The sequence below is a fragment of the Manacus vitellinus genome, unplaced genomic scaffold, assembly GCF_001715985.3.
Source record: "Manacus vitellinus isolate BGI_N305 unplaced genomic scaffold, ASM171598v3 scaffold_5_pilon, whole genome shotgun sequence".
In the NCBI taxonomy this organism is placed as follows: domain Eukaryota; kingdom Metazoa; phylum Chordata; class Aves; order Passeriformes; family Pipridae; genus Manacus; species Manacus vitellinus.
In genome coordinates this window covers 23,113,207-23,122,966 of record NW_021940682.1, presented here as the reverse complement: position 1 = coordinate 23,122,966, position 9,760 = coordinate 23,113,207, and positions in this window count along the sequence as shown.

Below are 9,760 nucleotides of genomic sequence, written 5' to 3'. Positions count from 1 at the left end.
CCGGACGTGCTGACCCCCCAGGCTTGTGAACCGCGGCCTTCAGGCCGTGCCCGCATCGAGGTCTCCGCCCGGGCACCTCCTGCAGAATGAGTCCTTCCCTGGGCAGCTGGTGGCCCCCAAGCCCCTGGGCAAAAGCAAAGCAAAGGCCGCGCTGCTCAGAGGGGCAAGTGCCTCCTCACAGGCCACTGGCCAAACCTCAGCCCTGGCCCTTTGCGGACACTGCGGAAACACAACATCTGGTCTTCACGGGCCCCTCGAGCACGCTGTTCAACAGCACGTCCTCCCTTCAGACTGTACTGTTATCCCAGCTTTTCTGTCACCTGCTTGCGAAGGGAGAAACCCCTGGGTGGACAGGAGGGCTGATGTATCAGCTAGTGACTACCAAGAAGAGTGTGAATCTCAGACCTTCCAGTGCTATGTTGCCCTTTTTGAAAAACTGGAGAGGAGATGAAAGAAGGAGTAGAAATATTTTTTCTTTTTCTTTTTTTTTATTAGAAATGCTGAAGTGCAGCTTCTTTGATAGAAAGCTTATTCCTTCCCAAGGGTATGTGCCCTGCCCCATGCAAAGCTGCAAATGAAGTACAGCCTGATGCTGATATTTGCATGTACGATTCTTCCAGTTAAAAATCAGAAATTAGCCCAGTAAAGCACACATAACACACAATTAAATACTAAGATTTCTTTTTAGCTAAAATAAATGAGTAATAAAATATATAAAAATAGACGTGTGAAATAATTTGAATAAAATATTAAAGTACATTTTTTTGTGAGAGGTATAACTGTATAGTGCTTTTGGCCTTTTCTCTGCACACAGGATCTATTCTATCTTAGGCTGCCAGCCTCAAGGGATTCCCTCTTTGACACTATACACGAGGGAGATCTGCAAAACACCTTCAAAAGATAATCCTGAGAGCTTAAACTCACAGCTTTACTGCATACTAAAAATTTTGGTGTGTGTTTTAGAGCACAATCTCATCTATTTCCCCCCCCCCTACTTTCTGAGTGTTACATTACTGATCAAGAGCTGTCCCTCTGTCCTGTGAGAATGGAAGAGCTGCCAACCTGTCCTGTCCTCTTGCTGCTCCTTAGGTGCCAGCCCTCCTTTCTTCTCGGTGTTTCCGCAGCATGTGTGAGGTATATCCAGAGCTGCAATTTCTGCTCTGTTTGTAGGTTGGAATGTGCTGTTCGCTTGCAAACCGTGAAGCAGCAGATACTTCTTTCCCCCTTCCCAGCAAGATCCACCATCCTACTGGAAACTATCACTTATGCAAAAGCAACATTAGAGCATCACAATTACACCAAAATAACTACCAGAAATACTTCAAAAAACCAACAAAAAACAGTATAATATTTGTCACATTTGCTTGGACCTGAGCTTTATTATCTGGGCCACTTTCTCGTTTCTCCTGCTTAGTTGCAGCCAGAATCAAATGCTCAGAAGGAGTTTCAGGAGCTCCCAAGTAGGTATGTGGTCTTATATAGCAGCGCCCCAAAACACGAGGTTTAAAAAGCTCTCCCCAGCCATAACTGCTGTGGACAGGAAGGCTGTTCAGATTTGAATCATCCCTCTTGAATTGTGCTTTTAAGAACATAATGTGGCCACATGCACCTGATGTAATGCTCTGTGAGATGGGGAGAAGTTTAAAAGATTCCTTTTTATCTTTTTTTTTTCAAGAATCTTTCTAGATGATCAAAGTTTCCCTCAAATCTCTTCCAATGTCAATAAATTTAGAACTCTTTAGCTATCAAGAAGTTTTCATTGATTCCTATTGATTCCAAATAGTTACAGCATGTATAAAGAAGCCCTTCCCTATGGAAAGGGTAAATGGCTGTGCATACAGATCCAGTCTACTGATAAGGAACGAACTACCTTGGGTTTTGTTGCTTGCAGACATCAAGCTGTTCAAGTGTAACTTTGAGGCCAAGGCTCTGTGAGATGCCTGCCAGCAGGACCTGGTCTGTATCTGTAGGAGGGAACAAGGTAACTGGAGCTTCTGATGCAGAGAGTTGACTAATTTTCCCAGTCTTGGCGAGTCCACTTCCATCTCAGTGCTGTGGTGGTATAGCAAAGCAGCTGCTGCCTTTTCCAGCCTGTGAAATGCTCCCAAAGATCCCTGTCTTTAAAGTATGCAGGCTCTTACCAATGAGGAAGACTTTTGGTTATAGCTCACGGGATCAGGGAAAATAAACTTTTCTTGATAGGGCTTTGGTGGAGAGCATCAGAGAAACTGCCCATACTGTTGCTGGTTTGTACCTTAGATTACTGCCAGTATGCCAGAACTTCTTCAGTTGCTGTGAACTTCTTCAGCACCTGTACATTTTGGAATATATGTAGTGGTTCTTTTTCTTTCTGGCCAGACCCCAGCTGTCTACTCCTGTCTTTGCAGCTCCAGACACAGAGGAGGCAGTTCGCCTGGTTAATAGTGCAAGATACTCGCTGATACCTTAATGGCAGGATGCTGAAGAAGATAAATGTAACCATTTAACAACTGCTTTATTCAGCCCATCTGATACTTTGAGTGAACCAGAGGCCCTAGGGAGAGAAAATAAAGAAAAAGAGTATGTGATCATATAATTAAAGACTGGGTCATAATGGATATGCACAGAAGGGTTGAATTAAGGTCGTACCGGCAATGCAGCTTCTGATATTTCCTAACTTTTAAGCAATACAATGCAACATTTACAATATTTCCTTCATGTAGTTTTGCAGGAACTGTTTCTTGCTATTGGTTTGGAGGGAGCCTAGCACCTTGTGAGTTCTACATAATGGAAATAAGTAATAGAAATATACTTTTATCTGTACCACATACACACCCTGCAACTATTGCGATATATATTGCTCTTCAAAGCTTTTTCCTGAAGGAGGCTACCGAGTGTTCTCTATAGTAAGTGGGAAGATTGAAGTGTTCAAAGGAGAAGAATTAGAACTACTTGATTTTTAAAATTTTTGTTCTCGTCTTAGGGTCTGAATTAATATATATTTGTTTATGAAAATAAATACACCACACTTCAGCATGGGTTTTTTTTTCCTGTTTGGGAAATTATTCCTGACAGAATAAGGAAATGCAAGAAAGTGTGAAAATGTTACAGGCTTTTTATGTGGTATCTTGTTGAATCCTTTCAGTGGAGAAAAGTGTTAGATCTGTGCTTTTCCTGTTTCACTGTCAATTCTAGATAATGCTTAGCACTGTTTGGCATTGACCTAATAAAGAAGTAACAGTTGCTGTATATGTGCCTTAGATTGGCATAAGCTTTCTCTCACCCGTTAGCTGAAGAGTACTGCTTGCAATACATAAAATACAAAAACAGTCCATGCTATGTATAGAGTTTATTTTTAGCATAAGTTGTTACCAAAATTCCACATTATTTTTGTCATTTGAGTATTTGAAATCATATAGCAATAGATTGCTTCTTTCTGCAGAAAACTTTCCTTGGGATACTTAAAACATTTTTTAATGTTTTAGCCCTTTTCAGTCTTTGAATATGCAGTGGCAGCTGTAGTGACATTAAGTTGCCGTTCCAGGAGGCAGATGTAACCCAGAGTCCATAGCCAACTCTGCATGTCATGCTGCTCCTCACAGGCCCCCATGGTCTTGTTGTGAGTTCACACCTTGTTATGTAAAATTTTCCAGCAGATGCTCCTCAAGCTACAGTGGTGATATGGGAGTCCTCCTTGGAAAGACTTTGGCTCCATGTCTTTGATTTAGACAGAGACAGCAGCAGCAGCTAGCCCCCTTGCTGCAGGGTGAGTGCCTTTATCTGCCTCTCAAGGGGTATATGGCCCTAAGGGATCTTTTTTTCCCTGAAGCCTTGATAGCAAGCTGTCATTCCTTTTGTGTTGCCACAAGAAATGTTTGGACTCAAGCTCAGACCTGGGCTCAGAAATGTCTTACAGATCCAGCCTACTTGCAAAGCAGCACTCTGCAGTGAGACGGGGAGAAGAGCTTTTCAGCTCCGACTGTAAGCCTTTCTCTCAACCCAGCATCGCAACACTGAACATAACTGCAGTGTTTGTCTCAGTGAGTGTTTCATCCTGGAAAAGTGTGGGGGTGAAGAAGTCAATCAGAAGGAGGAGTCTCACATTTGCAAGGATAAGATAGACTGATATGAATCAGAGAAAGGGCAAAAGTCTGATTTGTGACCACTTTGGGAACCCCCCTCTCCCTTCAGCATGTTCATGCTTACACATGAACACACACTCATGCACTCTGCATTTGTAAATTGGTCTATCAGACAAGTTCCATATGCCAAAGTCCCATTCTGCACTCCAGCAATTGTTTAACAAACCTTTTTGCCACTGCAGGAAGCTCAAGAAGGGATGGAAAGACTCAGAGGGGCAAAGGGAAACTGTCAGCATTGGTTATAACTACTGCACGTTCATTTCAGCTCATGACATCCTAAAATGACAAAACTCTGCTGCACTTACTTCATACGGGAAAAGGCTTGCTCTATCAGAGTTAAGTTTGATTTCAAAGGGGCCACTTCCTAAGAAGATATTCCTTGTAGTGTGAGCCTCAGGTGGCAGAAACCAGAATCTGTCTAGGACATGTTCAACAGAAGGCATACATGTGACAGCATGCACATGTAGAAGATAAAAAGCAAATTCAGAACATAGTATTGTGGTTTTTTTATAAAGATGATTTTTTTTTTCTTTAATGGGATAGTAGCAGGTGTGGCAGCACATGGAGCACTTGTTTTGAACAAAGGAACCATAGTTTGGATCCAGTAAAAACAGAAAACAATAGAACCAGATTGTTGGCAAACTATCAATAGAGAGAGCTCCTGCATAGCATCATACATAACAACACAGAGTCATATATAACGATTATTATCATCCATTTTGTCCTGGATTCACAAAAATTCTGGTATCCACCTTTTCTCCAAATATGCCTTTTTGGTTTTTTGGTGTTTTGCCTTCTTTAAAGAGACTGAACTGCTAATGATTAATGACCTGCAGTCATTAATTACCACCTGCAGTGACCACCCAGGTGCTGTAAGAGACTGGACTATTGGTGTTCCTGGCTCAATCAACGGTGTGCTTTGCTGGCAATGTGCAGAGTGGCCACCCAGGCCAGGTGCCTCAGGCTACAACCTGTGTGTTAAACAAGACAAGGAAAGAGGCAAATCCTGTGAAGCAGAGTACTGTTTCTTTCTCCTTACACAGGTGTGTCAGCTGTGATAACTCCCTGGAACATTTACACCTAGCCTGAAGGCGTTCCCATCTGAATTTGAGCGTGTATAGCTAAGTTTTGAGACTTCCCTCACCACCTGGGGCTTCCACCACCATCTTGATGGATCTGGACTGGGCGACCACTTCCACCAAGGAACAGCGAAACTGTAACAATGAAGAGTCATCGCGGGATGCAACGGGTGTCTTGTGGGTCCTTCCAGTCACCTGGGGGATCCACAGCCCTGCTCCAGCTGCCTGTACTGGCACCGCAGCCTCACTCCAGCACCCACCAGTGTCTGCCAGTATCAAATCCCAGCTATCAGCTGTGTCCTGCCCGTGCTGACTCTCCAACCATTCTCGCCGGGTTTTCCAGGTGTGGGGGAGGTGAGCCACATGGAAGAGTGGCCATCTCGTCTCTGTGCTGTGGCCACATGTGTTTCTCCTGAGTGGGGAAGGCTGGCTGCCAACCAGTGGGACTTGGGAAGTTTCTCCTCATCAGTTTTTCCTCTGTTGGTTTAACCCAATAATACTTTTAACAGTATTATTATTATAATTAGCACTTCTTCTTAGTAAAGAGTTATTTTTTCACTTTCATCCAGGTGTATTTGGTCTCTCTCTGTATTGGAGAAAGCAGGGGTATTGAATCCGAGGGAGGAGACTTGTGTCTGAGGTCTCCCTCCCTCTAAATTGTCTCAAACCCAGACACATTTTTTCATTTGTATGCACTTATGAATAAAACAGGAGAGACTAATATAGATGAGATAAACAATCAGAAATTGCAATCCTGAATGGGAGTTATTAACAGTAATATTAAAGTAAAAATAACTTGTAAGTGAAAAGAATGATTTAACCATTTGTTGTCATGCTCTACAATCAGATGATGTCATATCAAATTACAAATTTTAATCTTTCCTGTAGTTTTTCATATTCAAACTGGGATGGGAGGGATAATAAAGAGATTTAAATTTCTCTGCTTCTCAGGGTTTTATTTTTTTCTGGCCTGCAGTACAACTTTAAGGACACCTGAAATAATTTCAGAACACCCTTGTCCATAGTGGCTCTATATGGGCTCTGGCACTGTCTGGTGACAGAGCAGCCTGTGTCAGCCAGCATGGAGCTGTCAGTCACCCTGTGGTTGGGCAAAGGAAAACCCAAGAAATTTAATGATACTTTTATAACAGTATTTCCTGACTGTTAGAATTAAAATTCTGAGTGTCTGCAGGTTATAGTTGCAAATTTCATTAAAATACAAGTATTCTTTTTCCTTAGTATTTGCACCTTTATGTACTTTGATATATGATGTGGTTAAAAAACGAAACAGATTTTTAAAAACCTTTTTAGAAAACATTTGAGAAAAACAATTTCATTTATTTTGCAGTGATGTAATAAAAATTCCTTAAGCATCTTAAATAAGATTTGTGATTTGGGTACCAGATAGACTTTTAAATGGATGGCTCCATTGGACCAGTTATTAAATACTAGCTACAAACCTTCACCAAATCTGCCTGCGTCAAAAATACCTCAAAATAGCAAAACATGGACATGTTGCAATGGTAACACTGGAGATTATAGGCTAGGCTTCCACAGACAACAAAGATTACCTACTATTCGCTTACTAAGACAGAAAAAAAACCAGTAAAACAGTGATTGTAATATTTAACTAGACATACACACCTGCCTCACTACACTTATAACATCCCTCCACCAGAGCTGGATGTGGGGGGGGTTTTGTTTGTAAATCAGATGTCTCTGCACGTTTCTTTTAGTGCAGGGTCTGGCTTTGGAGATCAAATTATTTCATTTTAGCTCCTTTTTTTATCCTGTCATTGTGGTCTGTCTATCTAAATCCTGCATATCAATGCAATGAATATCTGCTGCGAAAACAGGCACTTATCTTTTTTTTTCCTTCATTTTTCCTAGCCAACACTTGCCACAACTTATTCTCTTTCCCATTGTCATTTGTAGTCATGGCACTGCTTCTGTTACAGCTTTTTCTTCTCCTTGCAATGGTATTAATTCAGGCATTTTAATCAGTCTCAGACAGAATTCTCAGGACAAAATTAATATAATTAATTCTCTAGGACCGATTTGGCAGGCAGAGGGAACATCACATTGAGAGTCTATGTATTACCTTTGAGTACTGACAGATTTTCTGTATATAATCAGGTGGGAAAAAAAATTTAAAATCACAGATACACCATTCTTACTTGTTTGTGTAGCTGTATATGCAGTGCTGTTCAACTGCATTTATGTGTGAACACTTCAATCATGCTTGTGTGAAAATGTAGACATTCATCCCTTTAACGGGATTGTATTGCATGTCACATGCCTAAAATTAAGCTCTTTGGCTGGTCCCTATGCAACTTGAATTCTTTCCCCAGAAGTGATGAAGAAACCTGAACACTCAATAACCTTACTAAATTCACTCATGTGAGTAATGTTACTGACAGTCATAAGATTATCCATATAATTGCAAATTAACAGGATTGTTATTTTAGAGCACCTAACCCAAGACTTTGAATATTAGAGCTCCCACTGGTTTTTTCACCTTTCTGAGAGATGTGCCATAAACTGAGAAACCTACTTTGTCTTATATTGCCTATAAATTGCCTATTTCTACCAAAAAAAAAAAAGAGAGAGAGAGAGAAAGAAAAGGAAAAAAGTTTAGCTTTTTAATTATATTAGTTTTACAGAAAACAAGTACTATCTGACTCTTTATACAAGCATCTTATATGATGCTTTATAACACTGGAATAGCAGGGAGAGAGGCCTAAATACAAGCTGATTTAGTAATCCACACTTATCTCACCAAAAAAGAAACAATTTTTTCCTCCATTTTTTTAAAGGACGTCAGAAAAGACCTAGTAGAAATAGAAACAAAAATCTTGACAGCAGAAAAGCACATCACTATAAAATAAGGCCATCAGTTCTAACTAAAATTAACCAGATGTCTCAAGCAGACCTGCAATTCAAAGCAAGAAATACACAGATTTTTAATTTTTTAAAAAAAATATAGATGCATAGCATTTATTAATATAAAAAAAAAACAGCCTTGTGATCTAAGGTTTTTTTTGCTTTGTGCTTTCAACTGCACCTTCAAACACTGACCATTTTTCCCCCCATGTTTGTCTCTGATGCATTTTCAAAGACAGAGGAACAAAAGCTGCTTGATTCCCCCATTACAATAGAAAGGAGATGTGCCTGGCTGTGTGGGAGGAGCCGTTTAATTCTTCCATGTAGCGCTGGGTACACATGCTTCGAGCAGCATTAAGTGTTCCTGGGAGCAGGGAACAGAGTGTTCCAGCAGGATCTAACATACAGGCAAAGATAGAAAGCCATTTTCTTCACAACTATGCAATACATTAATACAAGATCCCAAGCTTTTGGAGAATGAACCTCCCGTTTCAGAACTTTTTCTTTTCTTTTTCACATCTTAATTCACTTTTTAATTATTTCAGAGGACTCTGGTTTTTTTCAAACACAATTTTAAAAAAATTCTCTGCTTTATGAAAGCCTGCTTATTAAAAATTATGTGAGATATAACAGTTGCATAAAGCATCCCTTGAGAAACTTCATAAAATGTCTTTGCAACCACATTTTCCTCCTTTGGATTTTTGTGCCCCATAATTCAGCTAGCAGTAAGTGGAGAGGGAACAAGTAAAAATTCGTTTGAGATATTGGAAGAAGGGAGACCTAAAGTCACATGCACCTACACTACGGAACAGGAACATGGTGCTGTGCTCTACCAAAACCAGGCAGAGTCCCACCAGCTGTCTCAGCACTAATCTGGTGCCACATCATTGTAACCAGGCCCCAAAACTGCACTACTTCATACCAAGAAGCCAACATGCGCAAGACCAAGGCAGGGAATGCCTGCAACACATTCCGTTCCTCCGTGTAGACATGCCTTCATTGTTTCCACTCAGTTTTGTTACCCTGGAGCTGTAGGGTATTTCCTGCAGAGTCATCTCCTCCCATGAGCTCAGAGCTTCTGTCTCATCTGTCAGGCAGCATGGTTTCAGTAGAACCATGTCAGAGCTGGTGATGCCAGCAGCCAAACACTTCTGTTTCACATAAGATTCAAAAGGCAAAACTCAAAAACAACAAAAAACTCCCAATTCTGCCTCAAAATTTTCAGATTTGTTCAAAGCTTCCTCCAAGTGTGGGTGCACACCCCCTGGATTTTATATATTGATATCACAGTATAAACATATTAGAGATGTCCAGGAGTGATCATAAGAGAGATCCTTCAGTTGCTACAGTCCTAGAGGAAATTATCTGGTCATCAGTTATGCAATTTCCTTCTTTGTATCGAAGACCAATTCAATAGTTTATATAAAGATGGCTTAGTAATAGCTGATATTTCCTGAAGACTGGTAATATTTTTGGTTATTGAGGTAGTAGAATGTACAGTAAGAAATAGTGATTGAAACCTGGATTTTTCACATAAATGTTTTAAATTGTTAGATTACTTCAGTGATTTCAGCACAAAACAGACAGTCTTGGAAAGATGAACCAAATCTTACTTCTCTGCTTTGTTGATTTAAACTCAATATTTCACCCAAGGACCAAAAGTACAGCAATTCCACT